Genomic DNA, 14064 nt, shown 5'->3' with positions numbered 1-14064 from the left:
CTGCCAATGGCGCCATAGGATGCGGTGTGAAGGGGCTTGTGTTCAGCACACCGCTCTCCCGGTCGTCTCGGTTTCTTTAACCTCGGAACTGCTACCAATGTATCGAGTAGCTTCTCAGTTAGCCTCACGAAACTGAATGCACCCGTTCCAGTCCTCCCAATAAGGAAAATTGCTGGGAATCGAACCCGGGTCCTGTGCATGACAGTGAACAGCGCTGCCCCCTCAGCTGTGGTGGCGGACATTCCGTCCATGCTATGATGAAAAATGATGCCAGTGAGTAGCTTTTGAGATCAAAGTCAACCATAAAAAAGAGATTATTCTAGGGAAAAAATTAAAAAATCATGTACATAGGCAACAGGAGGCCACAATGTCCTTTTCCTTCCAGTGTGCCGTAACAACCACTAACACGCATTGAAACTTGTTAGTGTACAGTACTACAAACCATAACTTTTGATACAAAATCTAAGCTGTGCACGATGAATAGGATATTTTATTACCGGCAGCAGTCTTTCTACTGACCTGATGCTATGCTGTTCTTGGCTCTCTTTTGGTGGTCATTTCTCGCAATTCTGATTCCGGCATATCAGCATTACTTTAATTCTTCTACTTTACTCGTATTTCAGTCCAATTTGAGGTGAGTGTCTTTCGTACTTCTACTTCCAACCTTCATACACCCCTTTTACTACATACTGTATGTCATTTCTTAAGCTAAGCAGAATCTGTATCTCAGCCAGAGTTACTTTAATCTTTATCCACAAAGGCAAAGTATATTTTTAAGTTACTATGCACTCTCTCTTTCGCGTATGATCATTTTAGACACTTTTGGGAGATGTGGTTTCAAATACCCATTCAGCTATTGATGGATTTGCTAAATCATTTCGGTCGAATACCATGGAAGTTCGTCAAATAAGTTAATTTCCCCATCCTCGTCCAAAACACCGGAACGTTTCACCTACAACACAAGTTCAACAATATCCAGCATTACATGACATTACTTTAGGATTCAAATGTATCATTACTTGGTTTTTTGTACATACAGGAATTTTCTCGTATACCTGCATATTTTATCGGCACTTAGATATCTACTTTGTTCTGGTAAGAATGGATAATGAGTACCGAATAATAAAACTAATGACTTCCTGGAAATAGTGTCAGGTGAGCTATACAAAGTGCAAATTAATAAAACATCAATGTTTGATCCACTACAGTATAAACAATGATGTTTACATATCTGTGTCCCACTAACGACGTGTCCATTTATTGTATCGTTCTCCAGCAGGATAACATTAATCGTAACAAATACACTAGAATCAGTACATATTCTGAAACTTCATGAGAGGTTATTCTAGGCAAACGTACGACAGAGCGATTGGAACCAGACATGGCTACAGCATGATGAACGTAAACCAAACTACAGTAAAATATTTGACTCTTTTCTTCTCAAGTTTCACTCACCAAGAAGGAAAAGAATCGTCTTTTTAGGAATACCGGAAGTGAAACCGCCTGTTCGTTGGGAAACAACGCACTGTGACAAATAAATGATACGCAGCAGTCCTCGCTTCTTCCTTTTCGATTTCTGAGTGTCGAAAGTGAAACTAAACTTACCTGCTTTTGCGCAATGACAAGCTACCTTAAAAGTTACTGACTTCTGAAAACTAAACAGCTTCTTCATCTAATTTAGTATCCTTTAATGCCTTCCATAAAGGTAAAGTGATCTGAGTGCAGCAGTTTTCGTTAGATGAAGAGGTTTTAGCAACATACACTATCATACCGAGTGACGTTTTCCAGTAAGAGTTCCCAGGGAATGCAAAACTCATAAAATCTCAGAGAATATTTCAAGGAAGTGTCAAACACATTATCATAGTTTTCATTTGTACGACTTTCAATATGCTTGCTGTTATGGGACAGTTTTCTCAAAACATTATAATAGTTTATTTTTTGTACGACCTTCAATATGCTTGGTGGTATGGTACAGTTTTCTCAAAACTGATCCATAACCTAAATAACAGCTCCTGAGAGGAAAGACTGCTTCCTATAGCTGATCATAGACGTCGAGGCGGAACTTACAACTCTCATCTATCACTATAGACGTCTTCTGCACCTGAGTTTAGAACAATGATAGGCATGAGTCTCATTTGCATGCATGGTGATGAGGAGACCGCAAGTCGTGTGTTGCAAGCTAACCTTGCTCGCTAAATTAATTCATTCAGTCAAATAGTTAGCTCAACATGAGCTTCGGCGAGGGAGCTGGTGCTTGCACATATTTTTCTGGGTCTTTCAACTGTTGACTACTTCAGCAATCACTTAGGGTTGACGTAGATATAGCTAACCATATCATTCCATTTCCAGCTCAACTATGCTGAGGTCTTATCATGTTTTTCTATAATTCCTTTTAATGTTTGTGCATATTATTGTTACTAGTACTACTTCCTCAGTGATTAGAATCAAGTTAATGCATCGTACTAATAAAGAGGTTTTTATTGTGATGTTTGCTTTCATTCTATAACCCGATGAAACTCATTTCTCTTGACATCTGCGTAAGCCTTGGTACCCATTTATTGCATGCTTAATTCGGCCACCCCAGTTTAAATTCAGATGTTCATTAGGTTGCAAGACTTTCTCTTTATATTTCACATGATAATATTGGGGGGGGGGGGGGGCTAGTCACTGTATAGATTATCACGTACAGCTAAATGCTCAGCCATAGTCTCAGAATGGCGACAAAACTGTATGACCAACATTTCAGGACACTTTTATCACACTTAAAATAAGAAAGGATGCTATATAGGCACGGTTTCAGAAATGCGTTGTTTTCGTATTAGAACTCACTCTCTACAAGTCCTTAGGACGTAGAGTTGTAACAGTTTCTTGGATTTCAGTTCAGACTATCATGGTTCAAAATTTATTGTTTGTTAGGCCAATATTCCATGACCTAATCAGCCATGACCTTCTGTCCTATTGCTGTGTTAAGATCTTGGTGGCATGTCATTAATAACTCTACCAATTTCATTAATTGATCTCGTTCTTTAGTTTGAATGTATTGACTTTGGGGAAACAGTAATACGCAGCTTCAGTGGTTGAATGAGTATGGCCATGCTAGCAGTCATTCACAGCCAACCCTTAACTGCATGGTGGGCAGCCTACCCGTACATTTACTAAAGATTCGCCCCAGCCCCCCCTCCCCCCCCCCACCGCCCCCTCCAAACAACTTAACAAACCCATCTATTAACTAGGTCCTTCCCTCCGGCACTTAACACTCTCAGCTATTAACGACCCCTTGGAACACAAAGCTCCTTCTATTGACGACTCTCCCACCATTTAACATACTCACGGGCAGAGGCTCTCTCTTCCACATCAATTCAGATTTTTACATGGCACACACACTTCAAATGGCTCTCAATAATAACAGTTTGAATTCGTCCTCGAATCTGATCTCATTAAATTGCATCAAATTTAGAAAAGACAGCGCTACTACATAATCAAAATGTATCTAGGCAGACGAGATTGACAACAATGCTGGAAAGCGATTTCCGGACTTCAGAAAATCTGGCAACTTTACATTCACAGATTAAAAGTTAGTAAATTTATACAAAACATCATTTCATACCACAGAAGTTAAAAGCACCCCAGTGGTTGTCATACTTACATTACCGTAGCTGTTAACTTGCTCAGAACTTTCCATTTATTGATGTTTTAGGAGGGCAGTCCCAGACTCCAACAGTCTTCAGGAGAGAGCGAGGAGGAATGTAGTGATGAGGCTGTAGAAACTCTCGAGTGTGCCATGAAAACATCATTGACAGTAACACATTTATTTAGCAGCAATACAGGACTGTCTTCCAAAGTGCCACGCCACAGCTGGGCCGCAGATCGGCAGTATTGTCAGCAGAAGAGGATACGTATGCACTAGACCTGCGGTTCCACCAGTGCAGCGAAGCATCGGGTGAAGGCGGTTATGTCACAGGGCGGCCGGTGGCTTCCAGCTCTATGTACCAATCGCCAAAGTGCTATCACTGACGTCAAAGATTTGTACTCAGGCGTCACGCACCCAGGTCTACCTAAAGTACTCAGGAGTCAGCTCTCAGCTCCCATTTAGAAGACAAAAGCTGGTAGCATCGGTGTTGACCTTAAGAGGGATGAGCATCAGCAGTGGCTCTCCTTGAAAGCAGATGATGGACAATATGCTGCTCATGCAAAATCCTCCAGTAGTCCTGCAGTGTGACGGCGGGCTCCTCACCCCATCAGCGTTGCCTCTGGAGATGGCGGTGCAGCTAGCAGCAGCAGTAGCAGTAGTGTCCTTCCAGCCAGACTTGTGGTACTGAAGACAGCTAAGCGTGCCAAGAGTTGACCTCCATAACGTCCTCTCTCAGTGGATAGCTGCAACTAACACAAGGGCTGAGACTACGCAATGGACAGTCAGCAATCCGCACTCTTATACTGAACTTTAAACTCCAAAACATTAAGTTACTGACACCTTGTCTGGGTTCTTCTTACTGTGCTGTAGTAAAAGTCGTTTGCTGATATTAAAGTTGTAAGTGCTTGATATCTTCAACAGCGTCCATAAATCTGCAGCCTCCTTACCTTTTCTGTTTTAAACTCACTATTCTGACGGCACTATGATGGAACAAAAGGATTTACAAGCAGATGTCCAAGCGGGTATTCCTTTGTAATTCAGTGGGATATGTAGTCCACGACAAAAGGAGTGAATACTCTCAAAAATTGGAGAAGTCTACTGATGTATTTGAGAAGTCCACAATGAATCATGAATGTCGGAGTGAACTTGGCTAAACTATTTATCGTCCATTTTTCGCTTCAATGCATGCCTACACTCCATATAAATACATTCAGAAAAGTTTCCTGATACTTTAATCTATACTCGATGTTAACAAATTTCTCTCCATCAGAAACGCTTTCCTTGCCATTGCCAGTCTACATTTTTAATCCTCTCTACTTCGACTATCATCAGTTATTTTGCTCCCCAAATAGCAAAACTCGTTTACTACTTAAAGCCTCTCATTTGCTAATCTAATTCCCGCATCATCACCCGATTTAATTCGACTATATTCCATTATCCTCGTTTTGCTTCTGTTGATGTTCATCTAATATCCTCCTTTCACGAGACTGTCCATTCCGTTCAGCTGCTCTTCCAGGTCCTTTGCTGTCTCCGACAGAATTACAACGTCCTCGGCAAACCTCAATGTTTTTATATCTTTTCCATGGATTTAATTCCTACTCCGAATTTTACTTTTGTTTCCTTTACTGCTTGCTCAATATACAGAGTGAATAACTTTGGGGTTAGGCTACAACCCTGCCTCACTCCCTTCCCAACTACTGCCTCCCTTTCATGCCCCTCGACTCTTATAACTGCCACCTGATTTCTGTACAAATTGTTAATAGCCTTTCGCTCCCTGTGTTTTATCCCTGCTGTCTTCGGAACTTGAAAGAGAGTATTCCAGTCAACATTGTCAAAAGCTTTCTCTTAGTCTACAAATGTGAGAAACGTAGGTTTGCCTTTCCTTATCTTCTAAGATAAGTCGTAGGGTCAGTATTGCCTCATGCGTTCCAACATTTCTTCGGAATCCAAACTGATCTTCCTAGAGGTTGGCTTCTGTCTGTTTTTCCATTCGTCTGTAAGGAATTCGTGTTAGTATTTTGCAGCCGTGACTTCTTAAACTCATAGTTCGGTAATTTTCACATCTGTCAACACCTGGTTTCTTTGGCACTGGAATTATTATATGTTCTTGGAATCTGAGGGTATTTCGCCTGTCTCATACATATTACTCACCAGATGGTAGAGTCTTGTAAAGGATGGCCTTCCCAAGGCTGTCAGTAGTTGTTATGGAATATTGTCTGCTCGAGGGGCCTTGTTTCGACTTAGAACTTTCAGTGTTCTGTAAAATTCTTCATGCACTATCGTATCTCCCATTTCATCTTCATCTACGTCCTCTTCCATTTCCATAGTAGTGCACTCAAGTACATCACCCTCGTATAGACTCTCTATATAGTCCTTCCACCTTTCTGCTTTCCCTTCTTTGCTTAGAACTGGGTTTCCATCTGAGCTCTTGACATTCAAACAAGTGGTTCTCTTTTCTACAAAGGTCTCTTTAATTTTCCTGTAGGCAGCATCTATCTTACCTCTAGTGATATATGCCTCTACATCCTTACATTTGTCCTCTAGCCATAGCAGTTTAGCCATTTTTCACTTCCTGTCGATCTCCTTTTTGAGACATTTGTATTCCTTTTTGCCTGCTTCATTTTCATATTTTCATATTTTCTCCTTTCATCCATTAAATTCAGTATTTCTTCTGCTTCCCAAGGATTTCCAGCAGCCCTCGTCTTTTTATCTAGTTGATCCTCTGTTGCCTTTACTATTTCATCCCTGAAAGCTACCCATTCTTTTTCTACTGTACTCCGTTCCCCTGTTTTTGTCAATCGTTCCGTAATGCTCTCTCTGAAACTCTCTACAACCTCTGGTCCTTTCAGTTTATCCAGGTCCCATCTCCTTAAGTTCCCACATTTTTGCAGTTTATTCAGTTTTAATCTGCAGTTCATAACCAATAGATTGTGGTCAGAGTCCACATCTGCCCCTAGAAATGTCTTACAATTTAAAACCTGGTTCCTAAATCTCTGTCTTACCATTATATAATCTGTCTGAAACCCTCCAGTATCTCCAGGCTTCTTCCGTGTATACAACCTTCTTTCATGATTCTTAAACCAAGTGTTAGCTGTGTTTAAGTTGTTCTCTGTGCAAAATTCTACCAGGCTGCGTTCTCTTTCATTCGCTACCCGCAGTCCATATTCACCTACTACGTCCCTTCTCTTCCTTTTCCTACTACCGAATTACAGTCACCCATGACTGTTAAATTTTCATTTATCTTCACTATCTGAATAATTTATTTTATCTTATCATACATCTCTTCAATTTCTTTATCATCTGCAGACCTAGTTGGCATATAAACTTGTACTACTGTGGTATTCGTTGGCTTCCCGTCCACCTTCGCTGCAATAATGGGTTCACTATGCGGTTCGTAGTAGCTTACCCGCGTTCCTACATTTTTATTCATTATTAAACATACTCCTGCATTACCCCTACTCGATTTTGTATTTATAACCCTTTATTCGCCTAACTAGAAGTCTTGTTCCTCCTGCCACCGAACTTCACTAGTTCTCACTATATCTAACTTTAACCTATCCATTTCCCTTTTTAAATTTCCTAACCTACCTACCCGATTAAGGGATCTGACATTCCACGCTCCGATCCACAGATCGCCAGTTTTCTTTCTCCTGTTTGCGACGTCCTCTTGAGTAGTCCCCGCCTGGAGATCCGAATGGGGGCCTATTTTACTCTGGAATATTGTACCCAAGAGGATACCATCATCATTTAACCATACAGTAAAGCTGCGGGAAAAATTACGACTGTAGTTTCTCCTTGCTGTCAACTGTTCGCAGTACCAGCTCTGCAAGACAGTTTTGGTTAAAGTTACAAGGCCAGATCAGTCAGTCATCCAGACTTCTGCCCATGCAATGCAAGGCCAGATTAGTCAGTCGTCCAGACTTATGCCCCTGCAACTACTGAAAAGGCTGCTGCCCTTCTTCCTCTTCTGGCCTCTCAACAGATACCTCTCCGTTGTGGTTGTAGATACGGTACGGCTATCTGCATCTGTGAGGCACGCAAGCCTCCCCACCAACGGCGAGGTCCATGGTTCATGACGAAAATATGAAAGTTTAACACCCGTTTATAGCACGTCGTAAAAAATATTTTTGTCAAAGAAATTTGTCGAATATTTTATCACATTTCCTTGTAAAAGAAATATGATAAGTGTAATAACTACCTAACCGAGAGGTCTGTTCATGTACAAAATCGTGCACCGGCAACACTTTCGCAACTACTGATGGCTATAGAGGCGGTATGGCTTGGTATATCTGGAGGGGACTTCACTGACTTGTTGAATCCATACCACGTCGAGTTATTGCACTACGCTGGCAAATGGAGGACTGACACTATATTAGGACGTATTCCATGACTTGTCAGCTCAGTGTCTATTAGAATCCTTAAAACCATCTTGAATCTCAAAGTACTTCCCTACGTAGCATTAACACAATGGCAAAGTGATAAAAATAGTCTACATTCTTATTAAACGGAAATATGTTCAATAAAGAATTGTTGAAGAAAAAGTGCGGTGCATTACTTTCTGGGCAACCCTCGCAACAAGAAAATGATGCGTTTCTGGACCAATGTACAAGCAACACACTTCTTCCTCTCTGTGTGATGAACGTGTCTTGAAATATTGACTGTGTATCTTTTGGTTTCACCCGGCTCCCCCTCATGTACTTGAAGTTGTGTTATTGTTGTTGTTGTTGTTGCTGTTGCTGTAGTTGTAGTCTCCAATCCACAGAATCTTTGAGGCAGCTCTCTACACCAGTGTGTCCTGTGCAACCCTCTCCATCTCTGCATAACTGCCACAGCCTACTTTGGTTCAAATGGCTCTGAGCACTATGCGACTTAGCTTCTGAGGTCATCAGTCGCCTAGAACTTAGAACTAATTAAACCTAACTAACCTAAGGACATGCCCGAGGCAGGATTCGAATCTGCGACCGTAGCGGCCGCTCGGCTCCAGACTGTAGCGCCCAGAACCGCACGGCCACTCGGGCCGGCGCAGCCTACTTTCATCTGAACCTGCTTGTCATAATCAAGTCTTAGTTTCCACTTCATTTTTTATCTCCCGTACTTCTTTCTGTTATCAAAGTAACTTTCTCTGATACCTCAGGATGAATAATATCAATTTATACCTTCTGTTAATTAAATAGCTTTACTGCCCAATTTGATGTGGCACTTCACCAATAGTTACTCTACCTTCCCGTCTAATATTCAGCAGTCTTCTGTAACATCATATTTGACAAGATTGTACTTTCCTCTAGCCTGTCATACTTAGCGTGCACATATCACATAATTTCAGGCTACACTCCAGACCAATATTTTCAGAACAGACCTCCTAACAGATACATTTGTGCTTGATGTTAGCAAATTTACCTTTCTCAGAATCGCATTTGTTGCTATTACTAGACTACGTTTTATATCCTCTTTACTTCAGCCATCATCATTTATTTTGATACCCAAATGGGAAAACTCATCTCCTGCTTACTCGCTTAGTTCAAAAAGTTTAAGTCTGGCTTAGTAAAAATAGATATGAGTTAACATGTGGTTTTTAATGCTTCAAGTGTTTTACACGGCTCACTCCACTTGACTTCAGTGCACAGAACATTTATTCAACCATGCGAAGCTCTAGTGAAATTCCTTCTTTAGGATGTTGTTCAACTTATGTGTCACTTCGTTTTGAATGTCAGTTATGTCGTCAAAGCATTTAACCCTTTCGCGAATTTCTCTACTTTGTCGTTTTGTGGCAGGTTACTATCGATAGCACTAAGTCCTGCCACCCATAATGATTACTTCCAGAAAAGAACTATCCGTCTTTTGCATTCCAGTCAAGTCCCAGCATGCGCCTACGCGTTGTTCTTTTTGTTTGGTTGGACAGGTGTGCGGGTTAGAATCCGAAAACACCTTTTCAAACCATTCTGGATACCTGCTAACAAATGATTAGTTTTGCTTTATTGTGATTTTTAATACAACTTTGAAAAACTACGGCCTTGTGTCCACTACTCAATACTGTCTGCTCACAACTGACTGCTTGAAGGCACACTTATTGTTTACAGTTGTTAGTCCAATCGTAGTTACGGCACTGACGTCGCTTACAGGAATAAAACCAGTCTGGGAACTTCTTGGACGAACGGTGTGCAGTTTGTCATATCCTAATATAATTTCTTCAGCACCAGCTAACTCAATTCTGTTACACACCACTACACATGTTCTTCTTTTAGTAACGATCGTCTTTTAGCCCCTTTACAAGACTTGACCACACTGTCCAACTGATTTACCACGACATCCACTCCCTCTGCTGGAATTACAACACCATCCACAAAACTTGAAGTTCTTATTTCTTCTTCCTGTTCTTTAATTTATTTCCAAATTTGCCTTAGGTTCGCTTTATTGTTTGTTCTATGCACAGATCGTTTAAAATAGTGGATGAGCTACAAATACACTACTGGAAATGGAAAAAAGAACACATTGACACCGGTGTGTCAGACCCACCATGCTTGCTCCGGACACTGCGACAGGGCTGTACAAGCAATGATCACACGCACGGCACAGCGGACACACCAGGAACCGCGGTGTTGGCCGTCGAATGGCGCTACCTGCGCAGCATTTGTGCACCGCCGCCGTCAGTGTGAGCCAGTTTGCCAAGGCATACGGAGCTCCATCGCAGTCTTTAACACTGGTAGCATGCCGCGACAGCGTGGACGTGAACCGTATGTGCAGTTGACGAAGTTTGAGCGAGGGCGTATAGTGGGCATGCGGGAGGCCGGGTGGACGTACTGCCGAATTGCTCAACACATGGGGCGTGAGGTCTCCACAGTACATCGATGTTGTCGCCAGTGGTCGGTGGAAGGTGCACGTGCCCGTCGACCTGGGACCGGACCGCAGCGACGCACGGATGCACGCCAAGACCGTAGGATCCTACGCAGTGCCGTTGGGGACCGCACCGCCACTTCCCAGCAAATTAGGGACACTGTTGCTCCTGGGGTATCGGCGAGGACCATTCGAAACCGTCTCTATGAAGCTGGGCTACGGTCCCGCACACCGTTACGCCGTCTTCCGCTCACGCCCCAACATCGTGCAGCCCGCCTCCAGTGGTGTCGCGACAGGCGTGAATGGAAGGATGAATGGAGACGTGTCGTCTTCAGCGATGAGAGTCGCTTCTGCCTTGGTGCCAATGATGGTCGTATGCGTGTTTGGCGCCGTGCAGGTGAGCGCCACAATCAGGACTGCATACGACCGAGGCACACAGGGCCAACACCCGGCATCATGGTGTGGGGAGCGATCTCCTACACTGGCCGTACACCTCTGGTGATCGTCGAGGGGACACTGAATAGTGCTCGGTACATCCAAACCGTCATGGAACCCATCGTTCTACCATTCCTAGACCGGCAAGGGAACTTGCTGTTCCAACAGGACAATGCACGTCCGCATGTATCCCGTGCCACCCAACGTGCTCTAGAAGGTGTAAGTCAACTACCCTGGCCAGCAAGATCTCCGGATCTGTCCCCCATTGAGCATGTTTGGGACTGGATGAAGCGTCGTCTCACGCGGTCTGCACGTCCAGCACGAACGCTGGTCCAACTGAGGCGCCAGGTGGAAATGACATGGGAAGCCGTTCCACAGGACTACATCTAGCATCTCTACAATCGTCTCCATGGGAGAATAGGAGCCTGCATTGCTGCGAAAGGTGGATATACACTGTACTAGTGCCGACATTGTGCATGCTCTGTTTCCTCTGTCTATGTGCCTGTGGTTCTGTCAGTGTGATCATGTGATGTATCTGACCCCAGGAATGTGTCAACAAAGTTTCCCCTTCCTGGGACAATGAATTCACGGTGTTCTTATTTCAATTTCCAGGAGTGTATGTCTCACTGACTGCTTTCCTTCCATGTTCTTGGACGATTGTAACTGCAGCCTGGTTTCCAAACAATTTATTGGTAACCTTTCGTTCTCTGATTTTTTTTATCCTAGCTGCCTACCGATTCTAAAGTGTATCTCACTCATCATTGTCAAAAGCCTTCTCTAAAGCTTCAAATGCTAAAAATATGTGCTTACCTTAATTCATCCTGTCTTGGAAGATATGTCGTACGACAGAGTGTCATTTTTCCTTCTTGTGTTTTACATTTCTCTGTAACTCCCTCCCTTCGAAACTCCCAACAACAACTGTTTCCACGTATCCAGGCAGCATCTTCCTAATTTTCTACCTATCTGAAATTTATTCAGTTTTACTCTATATTTCATGAGTAATAAATAAAGCTCATAATCCACATCGGCTCCTGAAAAAGTTTTGTCACCTAAAATCTGGTTTCTATAACTCTAACTTACCACTGTGTAATCTAGCTGAAATTAAAGATGTCTCCTGGTTGTAACATCCTTCCCGCTACATTTTGTTGATTCTTAATTGAAACAGTTTTTCTTATGGGCATCAGACATGAGTAAGGGATGATTAACAGAATGCACACTCCATGCAAAACATGAATTTGTTTAAAACGAAAACGCATTCTTTTCTTTACGAATATTGAGGATCCAGAATTTTAAGCTAAAAAAGTTGATTTTCGAAGGAAAACAGTGCGTAACACTTAATTTAGTTTATTGAGTTGGTAAGTACCACACTTTCTAACAACGGCTAGCCCAATGTACTCTTAATGGCAGCTGAATTTAGTTCAGTTTTTACATTTACGTTTGTCATTACTCTATTGCTTGTCCAAATTAAACTCACAGTGGTCTTGACAATAATATAGGTCACAGACTGATGCCACTGACAAAGAATGGCGATACTGATTTGTCCGACTTCGTGTGAAATCGTGTGCACATTTCTCCAGTAAAGAGACTAATCACTGACGCCTTACCATTTGACGTAAACCTTCCAAGCTTATAATTTACCAACATCTGCAGCTTATTCTTATATCTTTCTGGTGGAACTCGACTGCATTCGACCATTCCACACGAAACCTGAACGATGGCTTCTTTCTCACATAAAGGCGCATTACAGGAAACATTTCGGCTTTGCTGAACAAAACAGCAAGACAATGCCTCCAGCCGGACCTTTTCCGCTCAGCTCCAGCTGTTGGGAGAACCTACTGTCACTCGCGGCTGATAGCGAAGTGACGTCAGAATGATGTGTCTTCCAAAAAACTAGATGTGACAAGACTCGATAGCAGTTGCCAGATGGAAACCTTTTGAGACCCTTCAATGGAACACTCCGTATTTTATTGTTTTTGTATTATAACTTGTGTGTTATGCCGGTATTGCACTCAAGAAAGTGGCTTATCACAAAAACATCATTCTTGGTACGATTTGTTATAATTAAATCTCTGTTAATCACACATCGTCGGTAAAAACCTTCAGGAGATTCTAAGATGAAAGTCACTGTTGTTGGAACATGTATTAGTTCACAATGGTGTAGTGGTTACAGACGTTGGTTTATACAGGGTGTTACAAAAAGGTACGGCGAAACTTTCAGAAAACATTCCTCACACACAATTAAAGAAAAGATGTTATGTGGACATGTGTCCGGAAACGCTTAATTTCCATGTTAGAGCTCATTTTAGTTTCGTCAGTACGTATTGTACTTCCTCGATTCACCGCCAGTTGGCCCAGTTGAAGGAAGGTAATGTTGACTTCGGTGCTTGTGTTGACATGCGACTCATTGCTCTACAGTATTAGCATCAAGCACATCAGTACGTAGCATCAACAGGTTAGTGTTCATCACGAACGTGGTTTTGCAGTCAGTGCAATGTTTACAAATGCAGAGTTGGCAGATGCCCATTTGATGTATGGATTAGCACGGGGCGATAGCTGTGGCGCGGTACGTTTGTATCGAGACAGATTTCCAGAAGAAGGTGTCCCGACAGGAAGATGTTCGAAGCAATTGATCGGCTTCTTAGGGAGCACGGAACATTCCAGCCTATGACTCGCGACTGGGGAAGACCTAGAACGACGAGGACATCTGCAATGGACGAGGTAATTCTTCGTGCAGTTGACGATAACCCTAATGTCAGCGTCAGAGAAGTTGCTGCTGTACAAGGTAAGATTGACCACGTCACTGTATGGAGAATGCTACGGGAGAACCAGTTGTTTCCGTACCATGTACAGCGTGTGCAGGCACTATCAGCAGCTGATTGGCCTCCACGGGTACACTTCTGCGAATGGTTCATCCAACAATGTGTCAATCCTCATTTCAGTGCAAATGTTCTCTTTGCGGATGAGGCTTCATTCCAATGTCATCAAATTGTAAATTTTCAGAATCAACATGTGTGGGCTGACGAGAATCCGCACGCAATTGTGCAATCACGTCATCAACACAGATTTTCTTCATCGCTACCTCGGAGATGCTGTGTCTCATGGCTCGTGCGGTGACTATTACACCACGTTCAAACTCAATTAAATTATGATAACTGTCCATTATAGCA

Source organism: Schistocerca gregaria, chromosome 1 (genome assembly GCF_023897955.1).
Source record: "Schistocerca gregaria isolate iqSchGreg1 chromosome 1, iqSchGreg1.2, whole genome shotgun sequence".
NCBI classification, from domain to species: Eukaryota; Metazoa; Arthropoda; class Insecta; order Orthoptera; family Acrididae; genus Schistocerca; species Schistocerca gregaria.
The sequence above is the reverse complement of the archived record's forward strand: the minus strand, read 5'-3'. Positions refer to the sequence as shown.